At 38.6% G+C, this 18,671-nt stretch overlaps 1 protein-coding gene and 1 pseudogene across 1 annotated transcript in view; one reads left to right on the top strand and one right to left on the bottom strand.

The window, feature by feature from the left end:
* Positions 1 to 18,671, top strand: part of GLG1 (golgi glycoprotein 1) — a 123,691-nt gene that overhangs the window by 3,206 nt on the left and 101,814 nt on the right. The gene's annotated exons all lie outside the window — the stretch shown is intronic.
* On the bottom strand, positions 15,780 to 16,567 carry LOC133049888 (large ribosomal subunit protein uL30-like; annotated as a pseudogene).

Genomic DNA, 18,671 nt, shown 5'->3' with positions numbered 1-18,671 from the left:
ATAACGAGTTCACATACATATACTTTCTAGTAGAAGTAAAAGGAAAAATACACCCTGGGCTGTTCTGGCAGTTAGAGGAAAAATAATACCAAAGGAAGAGAAGGTACTGTTGTCTGGTTTAGTGTTTGATAAAAAAAAGACATGCTTTATGTTGAGTAATTTTAAAATACTTTATATGTTTTTGGCTGAAATGACAGAAGTTTCACATGGAGATTCTGATTCTTTAGAAGTTTATTAATGATGTGCATAGTTTTTCTTAGTTTTTGTTGTTGTTAGATTTTTAAAAAAAGAAACAAAAACTTTCTAATACATGTACAGAAGTAGCAAGAATAGTGTGACGACTTCCTGCCCCGTACACATCACCCAGCTTAAACTGTCCCCACTTTGTTTTTAATCACAGGGGTTGGGAGAATGGCAACCAAGTTTTGAAGCAAGCCCCAGACACTATGTCATTTCATTTATGAATACTTCAGTGTAAGTCTCTGATAAGGACTTAAAACAAGATAAAACCAGAACCTGATTGTTATTTTTTAGTATTTAGAAGCATTATGGCGACTTCCCTGGCTGTCCAGTGGTTAAGACTCGCTACTGTTAATGCAGGGGCACAGGTTTGATTCTTGGCTTGAGAACTCTGCTGCACAGCTCAGCCAAAATAAAAGCATTATGAATATTGCTTCTGAATTTCTTGGTACCTTATTTTGATATATCAGTTTCAGGTTATACATTTTTTACCACTTTCTATGCACAGAGTGAATGCTTTGTAAATATTCATTTAAGATGGACTATAATATATATTGAAGAGGAATTACATTACAAACTGTAAACCTGCTTTGACTCTTAGGTGAACAGTTTCTTATTCTATTCGTAGTCTTTCTCTTAACTTTATCCTAAGATAGTAGGCCACAGTATCTGTATTATTTATCCTGTGAGGTGAATAGTGTTATCTTATTATCTTAGTTGAGAAGCAGACTCAGAGAGATAAAGTAACTTGTCCAGTGTTATATCCTGACCTAAGTGGTAAGGCTTGTATTCAGAAAGTTCTCTCTGACTTCAAAGATTGTACTCTTTCTAATCCACCGTGGATGATTGCAGCTAGGAAAATTAGTATATGGCTGTTGAGAATGCCAGGGGTTCATAAATGGACACAAAGTGAGAAGAGTAGCCTGGAATTAGAATTCTCTTTTCCTCACTACCAAGAACAGTTGGGTAACAGTAGCATCTTAGCATTGGAGTATTGTATAGATTTCGCAGGTAGACAGACCGACATCATTAGACAAAGCTAATTTAATTACTAATCTGAGTCCATTACAAGAGTTTCTGCTTCATGAAAAGATTTGCAGATTCCACGTTACCTTAAGCACACTTTGTACAAGTATAATGGAAGAATTTAGATGCATTCCCCTACTATTTGTATTGAATCAATGGAACACCACGAAGAGTAAATTAGGACTAGAACTGGCACTGCTGTTAACTAATTGTAGGACTCTTTCTCCGTCCCATTCATGCAGCAACACTTAATGCTCTTTCTGTAGTGACTCATGCACCAGGCCCCTTCTCCTTCATCCCAGGTCCCTCTAGGTTCTGGATGATTACTGCATCCAGCCATCGGATGGGAAGAGAGAAGATAAGAGGACTGCACTAGAGTTTTCCAAGCTTGGACTGGGCTTGGAAGTGTGTGTGTGCTCAGCAGTCGTGTCCGACTCTGCAACCCCTATAGACTGTAGCCTACCAGGCTCCTTTGTCCGTGGAATTTCCCAGGCAAGATTACTGGGGTGGGTTGCCTTTCTCTTCTCCAGAGGATCTTGCTGACCCAGGGATTGAACCTGTATCTCCTGCATTGGCAGGCGAATTCTTTACCACTGAGCCACCAGGGAGAGCCAGTCATTTTACCACTGAGTCTCAGTTTCCTCACGTGTACAATTTGCAGTTTTCAAGACCCCTTTAATTTGCTCTGTGTTAGTTGTTTCCTGTGTATTCTGTCTGTATGCATTTTATAGTTTGTAGAATTTATGTGTGTACCATTTTGTTCATTCATGGGTGAAAATAGTGAAATGAATAATGCAAACAGCAATTAATCCAAACATTGTTTGACTTTAGGATATATTATGCTTTTGTTTGGGCCAACATGGAATTGCCTCCTGTGTTGACTCTCAGTGGTTGGAAGCAGTCTAACCACATAATCAAGGTGTTATTGAGCTGTTATGCACTTACCATAGGGGAAGAGCACTAGTATTTTAAGATACCAACGTTGCTTACAGTTGGCTTGATAAACGGGATTGTGATCAGGAAACAGTTGTATAAGAGAGTGTTCATCACTGCATGTTACAGGGGCAGTGAATCCTTTAGAGCAATGAAAAGAGCACAGAACTAGGATTTAGACTTGGATGGAGCCCAGCTCTGCTACTCTTGGCTTAAAAAAATCATACCACCACTTTTTTTACCCTTAAGTAGGGACAGTTAAGTAGTGATGGACAGGGCAAGAGGAGAGGATGAGATGGTTGGATGGCATCACTGACTTGATGGACATGAGTTTGAGCAAACTCTGGAAGTTGGTGATGAACAGGGAAGCCTGGCGTGCTGCAGTCCATGGGGTCTCAAAGAGTTGGACATGACTGAGCGACTGGACTGAGCTGAGCTGAGGGACAGTTTAACCCTGTTTTAAGTGAACATATACATGAGTTCCTTTTTTTTTTCCTTCCAATTTTATTTTATTTTTGGTCCCACCACATGGCTTTCAGGATCTCAGTTCCCCAACCAGTGGGAACTTGGGCCATGATAGTGAAAGCGCCAAATTCTAATCACTAGATCACCAGGGAACTCCCTACATGAGTTTGAATTTGATGTGCTAGTTATATTTTTCTTTTTTTTACATTAAACAAAGTATGTGACCATTGAAGTAGGCAATATCAACGCATACCACTTGAAATCATCTTGTTTACCACCTTTGGAAGACTGGGTTATCACCTAAGATCCTTTCGGCTTTGGTACTCTGTGATTCTGTCATCTGTAGGACTATAAAACATAAGCAAGAAGGTCATAAGCACAAGTGAAAAGGAAAGATGCTTGAGAAATTAAAGGACTGTACTGACTCAAGTAGAGAGTTTGAGAATTTCTTGAGTTCAGATTATAAAGGGTCTTGCTTGCACCATTGTTCTTCAAGTAAAGCCCAGAAATGGGGTGTGTTTTTATCCCAACCTGAGGTAAAAATATTCCTGCAGATAATTGAGTTACTTGTAAAATAGCACTGTCACTTAGGCAATGAACTTTTTAAGAAGTCTCTTGATAAGAATGCTTTCCCGCAAATAGGTGCTTAATAATTCATTGTTCTTTGGAAGAAAATAAAGAACAGTCCAAGAGATGAGATGGTTCATTCTCTTTGTACTTTTCTTCTAATGTGTTCAAAACAAATTTCATCAGCAACGATCCCCCCAGAAAACTTCTCCTGCTTATATGAGAAATGTATTTTAAAGAGAAGCCTTTAAGATGACTTGTATAATGTCGTGCAAAGTAATTTCTCTTCCTTCAGCAAACATTTATTGAATGCGTACTATGTGCAACTCACTGTGCTAAAGGTTACAAATGTATGATAATAGTAGCATTTATCGAGGGATTTTTGTTTGCCTTATTCTGAGGTACCGGATGTTCTCTAGGTTTTATGTATCTCATTTAATTTTATGAAAAATGTGTCATTAGTATTATTTTAATGATTACTATTTTTTAAATGAGGGCGTTGCCTCGGGGCCAGTAAACAGTGGAATTAAGATCTGAAAGCAAGTCTTCCCCAACTGTAAAATGGCTCACACCCCTCCCCATCCCTGTGGCAGTCAGCATGGTAATCATGTGGCTACTGAGCAGTCGCAGTAGGAGTAGTCTGAGTTGAGATGTGCTGTAAGTGTAAAATACACATTTGATTTTGAAGACTTTGCACACGTAGGAAAATAAACTGTTTCAGTTTTTGTCGGGGGACATGCTGCACGCCTTGGGGAATCCACACCCAGGATCAAACCCTGGCCCTCAGCAGTGAAAACGTGGAGTCCTGACCACTGGACCACCAGGGGAGTCTCATCTCTTTTTATATTGATTACGTGTTCACATGATAATACTCTGGATATATTAAGTTAAAAACATTAAAGCCAGTTTTACTTTTTAATTTTCAATGTGACTACTAGAAGACATAATATATGTGGCTCCATTATATTCCTATTGGGCAGCACCAGTCTGGAAGAAGTAAAAGATATCTTTATTAAGACCATAATGCAAGTTATAAAGTAGTAAGTACCATAAGAGAAGAATAAATTAAATTCTATGAGCATATGGTAGAGAAAGTGGTTGGGAGAATCTGTATAAAGCCCATCAGTGCTCTCATTCTTAAATTGTTGTTTGTATCATGAAATTCTTAATTTAGCCACCTTAAAATGCCTGCTGATCTGGTTAATGGATGGATGTCATCTTCCTCATGCTGAATTTATGAGTTGTCAGGGGTACAATAGCTCCTTCAGATTGAGAGGAACTAAACTCATAAAACTGAAAGTCAGTAAGTGACTCATCTTTATTTGATTGAGTTAGATATATTTAAAACTTAAAAAGAATCTCAAGTGATGGTCCTCAGAACTGTGCCAGTACTTACCCTTGTATCTGCATTAAAATAGAGTGTGGAGAACAAGAAGTGTGGACTAGAATCTAAAAACAATGAATTAAGAGAACCAGGCATTTATTTTCACTCAGCTTTAATAATTTTACTAAAGTTAGAAAATTAGATCAACTGCATGGTGCTTACAGTAACCTATAAATTCTCCTGTTGGAGGATTGAGTAACATTATAACTCTATGTAGGGAGAGTCATAGTGAAAATGGGTACTGGATCTATATCCTTGTGAAATAGAACAAATTCTTTAAAACATTTTTGTGTTCCTTTAAAAATAAATAAAAAACATATGTGATGCATACTTTAAATCATAAGATAAACAGTGAAGTAAAATACGTGAGAGAAATTAACCAGGAGAATGTACATATGTTATAAATCAATTTAAATGCAGAATTACAAAAAAAAAAAGAAAAAGAAAAAATCATATTTAAAGAAAATGCTCTGATGTCTAGAAAGGTTTCGTTTGTAATTTAGCTTAGAAGGTCACGCACAGAACTTCCACAGTTCCTACGCCAGCCAAATCAGCTCTGCAATGTGATGAACAGTACGAAGTGAATAAAAACTTTGAGAAGGGAAAAGGGGACGTAATGGAGAGTTTTAATCAGGCATAGAGTCTGCCGTTTGTTAACTAATGGCCGTCTGCTGAGCAGACCTACTGCACATGAAATAATCTTTCAGGGTCCTTTCAACATGTGACGCTCTTCATAGCAGAAGCTGTGGAATGAGTGGGAAAAGAGTGGGTTCTGGAACTACAGTCTGGATTCAAATCCTCACTCACTTAATACCTAGTGTGACCTTGGACAGATTTCTCTTCAGCCTTCACTTTTCTTATCTGTAAAGTTGAGGTATAAAACCTACTTCCACAGGGTTATGATGAGAATGAAAAAAAAAATTTAAATATTCATCAGATTGTACTTGCTCATCAGTGGTCCTTTGTTGTTGCAGATGACACCCTTCAAGATATGGCTGTATGTTCACTGTCTTAGGAGAAATGTGAACTGTAATGTGCTGTACCTTTTATATAATCCATCCAGGACTTCTTTACAAAGGCTGTAGTTGAAGAGCAGTAAGGTCAAAAACTTTTATGGAGTCTTTACCGGGTATTTAAAATGTATACAATTTGAGGTTGTGGAGGTAAAGGAGTGAATTCCTTGAGTGAAGGAATTCAGTTCTACCAAGTGTTCTTTCATTTTCTGGGCCTAAATAATGCCAAAATTTGGGATATACTGCCCATCAAGACAAAGGCAATCTCTGTTCTCAGATGTGAGGGGGAAAAAAACATTCTATTCCTAAGACGGTACTGCTTAAAACATCCTCTCTCTGTAGATTAGAATGACTAAATAGCTGTTTTATCAGCTGAGAAACAGAAGGAATTGATCCTTATCTTTTTGCCCTTTGTAAAACAAGATAAATATAAAAATTGCATAAATTTTCCTGAAAGTTGGCAACTTTTCAGAGGGAAAGTAAAATGGAAGGATTTATAAATTGCTAAGTTGGGAACATTCGCTGGCCTGTGAAACAGTCTATATTAAAGTATAAATACATAAGTTACTCATACATTAAAAACAGCACAAGGTATTTTCAGTATGTAAGCCTTCTTTCTGATGTTATTAGGTAGTAGAGTTAGTTGTGAATAGTTTCAAAATAGCTAGAATTCCACAATCTCTTTTTAAAATTTATTTGCTAGATTAAGACGTGACTGACGTGTGTATAGATAAAAACGTTTAGTGTGTAGAATTGCTGGTTTTCTTTTTTAAATCATTATAAGAAGTTTCAAGAATTTATAGGATTGTCTATTGGTTTTCAACTTGGAAATATCATCTGATGCAGAAGAAATTAGCAGTGAAAGCAGAAGTCAGGAGATGGGTATGGTTCCTTCCTCTTTAGGAAATAAATTTGGTCTCAGGTTGCTTCTCCGTTCTCCAGCTCTGCTTCACACTAGCTCCCTCTGTGACATCCTACTGTTTGCTACCCCTCCTCTGCCAAGTAGTTCATGGCTTCCAGAGAGTACCAAGTTACAGCTGTTGAGTTTACAGGCTTTTCATGTAAATATTGTTTGTTGGCAAAGATTTTACATTCAGTGATTTGAGTAGTTTCAGCCCTAGACTGTTGCTCGTTATCTTTCCCTTTGCACAGCCCACTGTCCCTCCCCACTACCAGCTCTCCTTTAAGCGTTGTTTTCTGGCTTGTTTTTACTAGCAGATTTAACCATAAGAATTACTAATGTTTGAGATCAAACCATCTGTCCTAAAGGAAATCAGTCCTGAATATTCATTGGAAGGACTGATGCTGAAGCTACAATACTTTGGCCACCTGATGCAAAGAACTGACTCACTGGAAAAGACCCTGATGCTGGGAGGGATTGGGGGCAGGAGGAGAAGGGGATGACAGAGGATGAGGTGGCTGGATGGCATCACCGACTTGATGGACATGAGTTTGAGTAAACTCCGGGAGTTGGTGATGGACAGGGAGGCCTGGTGTGCTGTGATTCATGGGGTTGCAAAGGGTCGGACATGACTGAGTGACTGAACTGAATCAATCATGTTTATAAAAAGCAGCTTCATATGGTTCAATCAGTTGTTAATCCTTGTTCAGATTTTGAGTAAATAGTAGCTGCTTCTGTGGCAGTATTCATTGTTTCTTTTTGTATCATCTTAAAGTATTGTGTTAGTCAGTGGTGTCTGGCTCTTTGTGACCCCATGGACTTTGGGCTGCCAGGCTCCTCAGTCCATGGGATTCTCCAGGCCAGAATACTGGAGTGGGTAGCCATTCCCTTCTCCAGGGGATCTTCCCAACCCAGGGATCAAACCAGGTCTCCTGCATTGCAGGCAGATTCTTTACCATCTGAGCCATCAGGGACGTCCATCATCTTAATATCAAGAGTTAAAAGCAAGGGGATAGGAGAAATTTAGTCATTTTGGTGTAAGACTTTCATCTGGGGAATCTTCCTGAAATTGTTTTCCCCGGTTTCTATTTTGGTTTATCTGCCCCTAAGGTTAAAAGAAGGGAACCAGTGTAGATTGTTTTATGCTTTTACTTATTTGTGAAATATTTACTGAGCACTCACTATATGGGTTAACTAATAAATAGTATGATTTTTTGGCATTTAGAAAAGGTGACTTGAGAGTTTTATTTCTTAAAAAATAATGTGTTCTGAAAAACTTTTCTTACTTCTCTCACAATAGGGGAGATGTGGAACTAGGTATAAATGTCAGAGGACTCACCAAATACACTTGCTTTTAAAAAACGGAATTACTCTGAGTTAAATTGTGGTCTAACATTTAGTTTATGGAATGCTTGTAATCTCATTTGGAGCTCTTGATAATGGTATGTAGTGGATAGGACAGATACCAGCCTTATTTTATAGGCAGAAACACTGCAAGAATCAGATGGGTTGTGATTTGTCCAAGTCATATAAGTATTAAGATATGGAGCTTAGACTTCCGAACTCTTTTGAAGTTTTAAATTTTAAAATCCAAGTCTTTTAAAACTTAAAATCTGGTTTTTTTTTTGTTGTGTATTACCACAACAATTATTGTTCTGATAATTTTCACATTTATATAAATGATATGTTTTCATATTTTAAAAATATTTTTATAGCCCATTTTAATTTAAATATGCCAAGGAATATTTGAAAACATGCTGTGTGCTTCTATCCCTCAAATCATTTTTCTGTTTCTCCTCTCCTGGGCACTCATCTTACATAGGTTAGAGTGGTTAAATTGCTTGCTGTCATCTCAGTCATGAGGCTCTGTTCTTCACTCTCCTCTCCCCACCAGCAGTGCGGTTGGTCCCCCCAGCCCCCCCGCCATCTTTCATTTTGCATTATTACTATTGCTGTGTTTTTTAGGTTTATAGATCTTTTCTTCTGTGGTTTTCGGTCTGCTATTAATGCCAGCTGTCCAGTGTATCTTTTATTTTAGATACTCTGGTTTCATCTGTAGAAGTTTGATATGTATCTGATATATACCATTTCTGTCTTCCTTGTGTTCATATTTTCCTTTACAACCTTGAATGCTTTTTGTAACAGCTGTTTTAAGGTCCTTATCTGCTCATCCTGTCACCGGTCATTTCTTGGCCTTTCTCTACTGATGAGGTTTTCTTCTGGTGCTCACAGTTCTACTCCTTTGCCTGCGTGGTGTTTTTTCTGTTTTTGGCTGAGTGTTGGTCATTGTGTATTTTACATCTCTGCTGCATTTTGTTGAATTCCTGAGGAGTGTTGGCTCTTGTCTGGCACACAGGTTACAGGCAGAGACTCTTTTTGAGACTTCTAAACTTTGCTGAGGCAAGTCCAGAGCAGCCTTTAGCCCAGGCCTGATTTGATCTGCTCTGAGATGCGAACCTCCTCAGTTCCCGGGTTGTGTGAGGGCTCTCCTTTCTGGCTGGTGGGAACGTGCTCCCTGCCCTGCGTGAGCTTCCAGAGTTCTGTGGCGGCTTGGCTTCTCAGTCTCATTCCCACTGCAGGCGCGCAGGGTACAACCTGACTCAAGAGACCCCTCTGACGTTCTCCTCGGCTCTTTGTGCAGCCCCTGTCCCTTACCCACTCTGTCTTGCAACCTTTGGCCACCTTGGAGCCCCTGCGCTTTGACTTCTCTGCTCATCAAGTAGCCCGGAGCCTGCTTGGGTTCCCCTCCCTCTGCTGCCGTCTGGAAACCCCTTCCTGGCCGTAAGCTGGGTAACCGGCAGGCTCACGGTGTCTCCCTTCTCTCAGTCATTTTAGGCTTACGCTGCCTGTTGTCCCACAACTGAAATTTATTTCATATATTGTGCCCAGTTGTTAATTACACGATGGTATTTTCTGTGGTAATTAATCCTTCATGAGCTGGAGTAGAAATCACCATCCCTTGAGTTTTAACTTGTGACATCTCAAAGGGAAATTAGGAGAATTTGTTAGAAAAGGAGATTGAGAATTATTTATTTAAATTGCAAATGTATCTTTTGACAATTCTGCTTCTGAAAATTTATGCATAACAGTATGGTCAATGTGTAGGAGGTATTAAATTGAAGCTTTTTTTTTTTTTCTCATAATAGCAAACAATTGGAAGCAATGTAACACCCTTCAGTAAAGGAGTGATTAAATAAATTACTGTGCATCTTTACAATGAACTATTGTATTGCTGTGGAAAAGAAGCTCCTTATGTCACGTATGGAAAGATCTCCAAGATCTGTTACTAAATTAGGGAAGTAAAGTTATTGCTTGGTATAGTATACTATCATTTTTGTAATCAAAGAGGAAAAATAAGATTAAAAGTATTTATCAATATTTGCTTATATTTGCATTAGAATGCTCCAGAAGGATACAGAAGAAATTAGGGCTAATGGAGGATAAAAATAGGTGGGAAACTTTCCATTATATTCTTTTATTTTTATTTATTCTTTTATATTTTTAATTTATTTTTTGTCTATGTGATGTGATTTTTGGGATTTTAGTTCCACCACCAGGGATTGAACTCAGGCTCATGGCAGTGGAAATGCCAAATCCTAACTACTGGACCACAAGGGAATTCCCTATAGTTTTGATTTTTTAAAAAACATTTGAGCTATTATGTATATGTTACCTATTTAACTTTTTTTATTTTTAATTAAGATAAAGATATATTTTTTCCATTACTCATGTTGACAAAACTACCTTAGATGAGAGTTCCACAGGTATAATTTCATTGTGTCAAGGTCAGCTTGTTTGTACCTGGGTTGAGCCAAACCTTTTACCAACTTAGAAGATAAAACATTTCCTTAATACATGGTTTAGGGCAAAACTAACTGCCGTTATGCCAAACCCCAAAACACAGTGGCTTAACACAAGAGAGGTCGTGAAGACTAGCTGCTGACTGGTGATCTGGAGACCTGGTTCCTCCCCATTTGTGGTTGCATTTCCTGGGGCTGTGGGGCCTTTTGCCTTCAGGCAGACAAGCGAGTTAGGCGCCCTGGCCTGCTGCTTTTTTTTTTTTAAACTCCTTATTACCCTTCCTTTCTTGTAATTCACACACCGTAGAATTCACCCTTTCCACCACAAGTTCTTAAAAGCCCTGGCCTCGTCAGCCTGGTGAGAACTGCCCACACAGCGCAGGGGGCTGGGCGAGGCGCTCCTGACAGTCCTGGGCCGGCCGGCGCGCTCTTCAGCTGTCTGGGCTGGTCAGGTCAGGTTCGTGTGCCAGCCTTGGGTTTGTCATTCCGGAGCAGTTCTGCTGCTTCCCGTTTTCTCTAGGAAAGGTGAAAGTTGTTGATGAACAGTCAGATTTCTCTTTGCTGTGCTCTAAGTGTGTGGAGATACTTCCTTGTGATCGGTTTCTGGTGTTAACAGTCTCTTTCACTGAACTGTGGACACAGTCTCAGCCTTGTGTGGTGACCCCACTTCCAGTTTTACACTTGCTAACTGTTGGACCTTGCGTCCTATGTGGTGGTAAGCCCCGAGCCCTGAGGTAATGGAGCAGTCTCCCCTCTTCCTTCCTTTCTTTCTGGCGCTCTGGTTTTTAATCCTCCCTCCCTCCTTTTCCTGGCACCTAGGGGATTCCTCTTTCTCTTGAGTTCATCTGTGCCTTTAAAAGAACTTCGTGTTTACTGTCAAAGACTTTTCAAGTTCTGAACATACATGTATTTCTAGAACCTGAAGTTCGTGACTTTTGAGGCAGCTCATTCTTTGGATAAATGACTTTGTTCAAAAGGGACCAGGAAATGGACTAACGTTTATTGGGCAACTGCTGTGTGCTTGTGTACATAATTTTACTTAATCACCACTGTTACTGCAAGAGGTGATTCAGTTTTAGCCTTCACTTTATTATGGAATAGTTCAAACATACAGAAAGCTTTTTTAAAAACTCCTACATTGATCACTCATGTACCCACCCACTAAAATTTCACCATTAACATTTTACTATATTTGCTTTATCACATAAATGTTTTAAACATTTTCTGTAAGCTGTATGAAAAAATTATGTTCCATGTCAGTTTTAATTCATAGCTTTTCTTGTGCTTAATAAAAACAACACACTCTCCTACTGCCAGAACTTTAAAAAGAAAAATAAAAAAATGAAAACTTGCATCTTAGTTAAAAGCAACTGTATTTATTTTGTGTTAGTCTTTTTCCCCGCTCCTCAAAGAGTTTGGGAAAGCCAGTGTCTTTCTGAAGGAGGTCTTCTCATTCTGCTTTGATGAGCCAGAATCCTTAGACTTTGCTTTTTTCCCTCAGTTTCTAAAGATGTTATTTTCACAGTCATCTTTTTCGAGATATGACCTTTCCGTTATTGTATCCGTTTATGTTACTGAAAAGGAATTCCAGGATTCAAGGTATACCTAGCCTGGAAAATTGAGCTTTCTCCTGAATGGCTGACCCTGTGACTTGTCGTGGCGATGCAAATTGACAAGTGCTGGAACTTTTTGCTATTTTCCTGAGAGTTTAACAATGCTGTGTAATGGTGGTTTATACATTATTTTGAGATAATAGTAAATTCACTCTTTAGATTAATTAGAACATACAAGTAGAGTGTAGCAGAAGTGCAGATTATGGGTTTCTCAGAACTCGTATTCTCCATCATCCAAAATAGTTGTTTAGTAACTTAGTTATAATAATAATAGCCTGTATAGGATATTGTTAACCTTTTGATATGTCTATGTTTAGTTTACTTTTCAAGAAATTCCAATATTTTGTTTCTCTGTTGGATGATTTGGTGATGATTCTCTCGTGATGATAAATCAGTTCTGTAGGCATGCTAAGTCTAGACATGGGTTTATTCTTGCTGTGCGTTGCCTATGCTTCCTGGACTCGGACGATGGCTGGTGTCTTCCCCACCAGCAAATTGAAAACTTGCTGGGCAGGCACTTAAACTTCCTCCTTTGAAATGGACTCTTGGTACCCAGTTCTGCGAGTCGTGCAGCCTAGTTTGGAAAGTTGGTGCTTGCTCAGGCTGATGCGAGGCTCCAGTCTCCTTAGCTGGGGAAGCTGAGCAGTGTGAGACGGCGGCTTGAGGTGGGTGGGTCTGAGCGCGCTCGAAGGAACGCTGCTGGTCTGGCTGTCCTGTGGGGTCATCGGATTACCTGATGTCAGGTTAGTGTCCCAGGGAAGAGTTGTGGCTCCTTTATTCAAGGTTTAGAACAGTTTATGAACAAGTATTTAAACGTTGTTTTTAGATAATTTGGAAGTATTCCTGTTAACATATGAATAGCTAGTTTGATATTTGTATGTAAAGTTGGATTAGATTTGATACTTTGGATTAGGCTTCATAGGCTGCTTTTTATGTTAATAAATAAACGTAGTAATAGAAACCTTCTGCTGTTAGGCACCTTCACCATTTAACTTAGCTTGAGGGCCTTGACCTTGTTTTTACTTTAAACCTTTATCCTGGGTAATTACTCAGTACCATTTTTAAACAGGTTCTTTGTTTATACCACTGTGTCATTTTACACCCTTTCTCCCTCATTTAGTTTTGAGCAAATTGCCTAATGTCTCTGGATATAATACTGGAGGTAAAACACAGAATAGTTGGAGTCCTTGTTTAAATTCCTTTTGAAAAACCAAGTTGAAATCCTTTTTTAAAATTTGTGGTAAGGTGGGAGAGGGATAAATTACAAATTTGATACTAACCGATACACACTACTGTATATAAAATAAACAGCAAGGAACTACTGTAAAGCACACGGAACTATCTTTAGTGCCTTGTAGTAACCTCTCATGGAGAAGAATCTGAAAGATAAATGTATATAACTGAATCACTTTGCTCTACACCTGAAACATTGCAGTCATCTGTACTTCAGTTTTAAACGCTGTGGTACAAGTCTTACTGTCTTCTTGAGTTTAGATGTGGTGTGAGGACAGGACTGTTTTATAAAGTTGAAGGAGTGTTACTGCTAAGATTTATTTTTTTAATTGCGTTTAATCATGAGCTGAGGTCCACTTAATTCTCTCTAAGCACTGTATTTAGCAAGACATTGTGATAGCCTTCCCTTTCCTCCAAGACTTGGGTCCCATTTACTTGGGGTTTTCTAGAAGTGAAGTACCTGTCTACCTATTTGTCCAACTGTCTGTACTTTTTCTTTCCTTTCCTTTTTAAAAAAATTTTTTTTAATTTATTTTTTAACTGAAGGATAATTACTTTACAGAATTTTGTTGTTTTCTGTCAAATATCAACATTAATTAGCCATAGGTATACATATGTTTTCTTTTTAAAATATTGATTTATTAATGACTTATTTGACTGTGTAGGGTCTTAGTTGTGGCATGAAGGAACTTTAGTTGCAGCATGCAAACTCTTTAGTTGTGGCGTGGGATCTAATTCCCTGACCAAGGATCAAACCGGGGCCCCTGCATTGGGAACGCAAAGTATTAGCCACTGGACCACTGGAGAAATCCTTTCTTTTCCTTTTTAATGTTTTAAGAATAGTTTAAAAATAATTAGCAATTTGTGGGACTTCCTTGGTATTCCATTGGTTAAGAATCCGCCTTCCAGTGCAGGGGATGCCCATTTGATTCCTGGCCAGGGAACTAGGATCCCACATGTCTCGAGCAACTAAGTCCTAGCGCAGTGACTACTGAGCCCACACTGTCACAACTAGGGAAGCCTGCACCCGCAAGAAAGACCCAGTGCAGCCAAAAATAAATGATAATAATTAGCGATCTGTCGTTCCATAAGGCCAGGTATACTAAATTTTGTTTTCAATTGTTATCACCTTTAAAAACCAAATATCCTGAAAGTGTTGTTAGAAGGCATTAATTGGCATATGTATGAACTATAAGATAAAATGTGAAATTATAATAACAGGGACAAGCAGTCCTTAAAATTATCCTTTCAATTAAAAATGAAGTCTTTAGAGTGTTTCAGTTTAGTTCAGTCACACATTGATGTGTGACTCTTTGAGACCCCATGGTTTGCAGCATGCCATTCTTCCCTGTCCATCACCAGTGTCCATTGAGTCGGTGATGCCATCCAGCCATCTCATCCTCTGTCGTCCCCTTCTCCCCCTGCCTTCAATCTTTCCCAGCATCAGGGTCTTTTCTGGTGAGTCAGTTCTTCTCATCAGGTAGCTAAAGTGTTAGAGCTTCAGCATCAGTCCTTCCAGTGAATTCAGGACTGATTTCCTTTAAGATTAGCTGGTTTGATCACCTTGCAGTCCAAGGGACTCTCAAGAGTCTTCTCCAACATTTTTATCTTATCACTATTTTTGTTAGATAGTCCTTGTAATGAATTGAATTCGATTCTGGTCAGTTGTAGCAGACAACATTTCTTCTGTATCCTCCTGAGAAAAAGGCTCACCTTCTTTAGTCCTTTGCTTGATCAGTTCTTCCTTAGAAAGAAACCCATGTTTAGCTGGATCTAATACCTCAAAAGCATGAAGAAGGATGTCTTCCAAAATTGGTCTGTATCTTTTTTCCAGTCATCACTTCGGTCATCACTGAAATGATGAAACATGACTTTGGTCATCACTGAAAGAAAATTTTCAAATTGAATGTAACCAGTGGGGGTTCTTCTTGCATCTCTGTCCTCAGATTGGGTAGCTTTTCTTCACCAGGGGCAGCATCATAATGACTTGATAATTGTTCCCATCTCTCTGTATCTTCCCTGTGTTCCCGACTTGTTCAGTCTATGCTTTTTCTGATTCAGGGGTATTCTAATAATGCCGTTTTTCAGTTCAGGAAGTTCTTTGTATTGAAACATTCATAAAACTCTGCAGGCATGGGATTAAATCACTTAGAAGTGTTATAAGTTTTGAAAATAAAGAATCTTGAGAGTTTGTTAATATTTTGCTCTGTGTGGCTCTTGCTGTAAATGATGTGAATAATCTGTCTTGTACTTGCCATTAGAAAGTCCAATTTAAATAATTGGACCTAAATAAGAAGAGAAACTAAGGCACCTTCTTGTATTACATAACTATTTCATAACAATTTGAATATCATATCATAGCATATTATGGTTGACTTTTTTCTTATTTTTAGGTACATGTTTTGTAAATTTTATTTTGTACAGAAATTATCCCTTGAAAAAGAAACTTGGAAGTTTCTTAATGGGGTATATAATTTTAATACATTTTCCCTAATGTTGAACCAGAGTTTATTTGTTATTTTAGTTGGCTAAATTTATTTGCTGTAGTTTTATTTATTTTTTTTTTGTTTCAATTGTTTATTAATGGACCAGATTACAAAAATAATCCTGGTAGATACCTTAGTTCATCCTTCTAATAAGCCTGCTGATCTGGTCTTCCCTGTTGCCAGCATTCCCACCTTCTACAAAATGGGTGGTCTTTTTCTTCATTCCACCTCGTGGAGAAGACAGTTTAAAGGGCCACAGGAAGTTGTTTGCTTCTTTGAAACGTTTTCCAACGGTATAGATCTCATGAATCAGATCCTCCATGCAGATGATTCCGTATTTCCCAAGAGATCGAGCAATCAATGCGTTGTCTGTCAGGGCGATCGCTTTTTGTTGATTTTGCCATAACCACACTTGTAGATCAGTTCATTTACAGACTTAAGATTTGGGTACCCCCATGCAATGGATGGCTCCACAATTCTCAGCATGTTAATTGATGCCTTGTTGAGCTTCACAAAGGTGCCACTGAAGATCTGCCGAGGCGAAGGAGCTGCAGCACCTTTTGAACCTTTGGGTCACACCGTTGATACCTCTGATCCTGAGGACAAATGCCAATTTGGGTTCTGTGGGTACATAGAAGTTGCCGGCTTTTCGTGCCATCCTAGCTGTTTGAATTTCACTTCTGTACATCTGCCTGTATTCCTTGTGATAATGCTTAGTTTTTTCATAAATAAGCTTCCTCCTTGCCTTTCGAAGCATCTTTTGGGCAAACTTCTTTCTCAGGAGCTTGATCTTAAGCTCTGCGAAATTCTTTCGCTTTTTCTTTCTTTTTTTTTTTTCTTTCGCTTTTTCTTAAGGGTTTATGGCACAGCAAGAATCTTCTTTTTCTTCTTTTCTGCACCCTCCATGGTTCCAGCCGGGAAAGAGGAAGTTGGCGCATGCGCGCTTGCTGTAGTTTTATTTTAAACTTCTGAATCTGTGAGCTTAGAATTTAAGGACAAATTTATAAAATGCAGCTGCCTAAAGTTCTAATTGATAAGAATGTTACAAATAATAGTATTAATCATACCTTGTAGGAAACACCCTAAGAGTTTGTAAATGTATTGCCAAAAAACTTGGTTAATGTGTGGCATTTGTGATGCAACTAATAGTAACATTTTCAAGGTAATATTACTGGTGGAGGTCTGCAAGGAACTTAGAATGAAGAATTAGTCAGTGTTTTTCAGAGCCATGGCCAGCGAGACGTTTGCCCTGAGCAACTTGCATTTATTTGTTCTTGGCATTTTGAGCTCTTTAGTGAAATGTCTGCATTAGCTTAGATTTGTTTTTAAGGAAAGTAGGAAGTCATTGAAGATTCTTGGGTAGAGAATAAAATAGTTAAGGAAATTATTTTTGTGAATGTGGAGAGAGCTCATTGAATAAGTTGTGTTTATCGTTAAACTGTGAACCACAGTGGACTAGTAGCAGTGGAGATAGCAATGGGATTGAAGGGAGACTCATTACTTAGGAGAAATTGGGAGTGCTTTTGTTCATTCATTTGCCAGATATTGGATAACTGTTATTTACTACATGTCTGAAATTTAATGGTAGGTGCTGGGAACGTGAGGATTATTATATAGCCCACCTCCCATTCCAGAAAGGCATGGTCCTTGTTCTCATGGGGCTTACCATCTAGTGGAGGAGATAGCCGTTAAAGAATCACAAAATAAATGGAAAATTATAGGTACGATAAAAACTTTGAAAGAGAGCTACATGTACATTTTGCTAATCAGAGAATCTGGAAATATTTTCCTGAGAAAATGATGACTGAGCTGAAGGAACAGTAGAATTTAACCAAGTGGAGAGAGGTTAAAGTCTTAACTGTCAGGCTCCCTCCAAAATTACATAATTCTTAGCTGGTGTTGAATTTGAAATGACAGCCAGGCATTTCAAGCAATTTCCAGTAAGAGGGTGTAAATTTGGAAATAGATCTTGAGCTGAATCTAAATTTTAGTTACTCAGTTTAAAAAAGCTATAGTTGGAGGTATGAAAATGGTTGAGCCCTCTTAAAGAATGTATAAATAGAGTATGGTTCCAAGGACTGAGCCCTGGGGAATGCTCACAATTGAGGGTTGGGAAGAGGCTTGTTGAGAGAATTAGAGGGAACAGAAGGAATGGTTGAGAGTTAAAAGAAGATTTAGAAGAGTTTTTAATTGTGGAAGCCAAGGAGGAGAATTTTAGTTGTGGGAGCCGAGGAAAGGGACATTCATAAGGAGGTGGTAGTAGTCACTAGGGTAAGTAGAACACAGTGAAGACTTAATGACGAGAAAAGGGCATTGGGCTTTTTGTGAAGCAGAGATAGATTCTGTAGGACCCGGAGTTTGGACTCTCCGAAACTCTGTTAGTCTGTTTCAGAAGTTTGATAGTGACAGGTGAGAGTGTCTGGAAGAGAGGGCGTCTCAGTTAAATAAATATTTTTCAAGGTTAAGGAAATTCTTTTCAGTTTAAAGGCAAAGAGAAAGGAGCCAGTAGAAGGTGAAAGAGAGGAGATGCTGGCGAGGAAGAAGGTGACTATAAATGCTCATGAAGAATGGAAGGAGAAGGAGAATAAAATCAATCTGGTGTCAGAAAACATGATTTGTAATTTTTTGGAGAACTTAAACGCTGTAACTCTGAATTTCACAGAATTTACCAGTTACCATGAAAGTTCCTCATTTAGGTTTAACTTACATCCCACAGAGTAAAGGTTATTTTGCTTTTCTTCTTTTTTCCTTCTGCAGAACTGTTTCCTTCTTAAGTTAAATTTCAGTGAAAGTAGATAGAGATGTTATCCCTACTGTCCAAAATAATTATGTAGTCACTTACTGAATAGTCATCATGTTGTTTAGTATATTGCAAGGTAGTTTTGAGGTGGAGCCAAACATCGGGGGCTTTGTGCCCCACAAATAATGTTTAGTAAACCTGAGTTGCCTGTAGGAAAGGAGACAAACAGTGGTATATATGCCATTCTGGAATAGATCCAGAACAGTTGGG

Source organism: Dama dama, chromosome 4, assembly GCF_033118175.1.
Source record: "Dama dama isolate Ldn47 chromosome 4, ASM3311817v1, whole genome shotgun sequence".
NCBI classification, from domain to species: Eukaryota; Metazoa; Chordata; class Mammalia; order Artiodactyla; family Cervidae; genus Dama; species Dama dama.
Note: the sequence above shows the minus strand (reverse complement) of the source record. Positions and strands in the feature narration are given on the sequence as shown.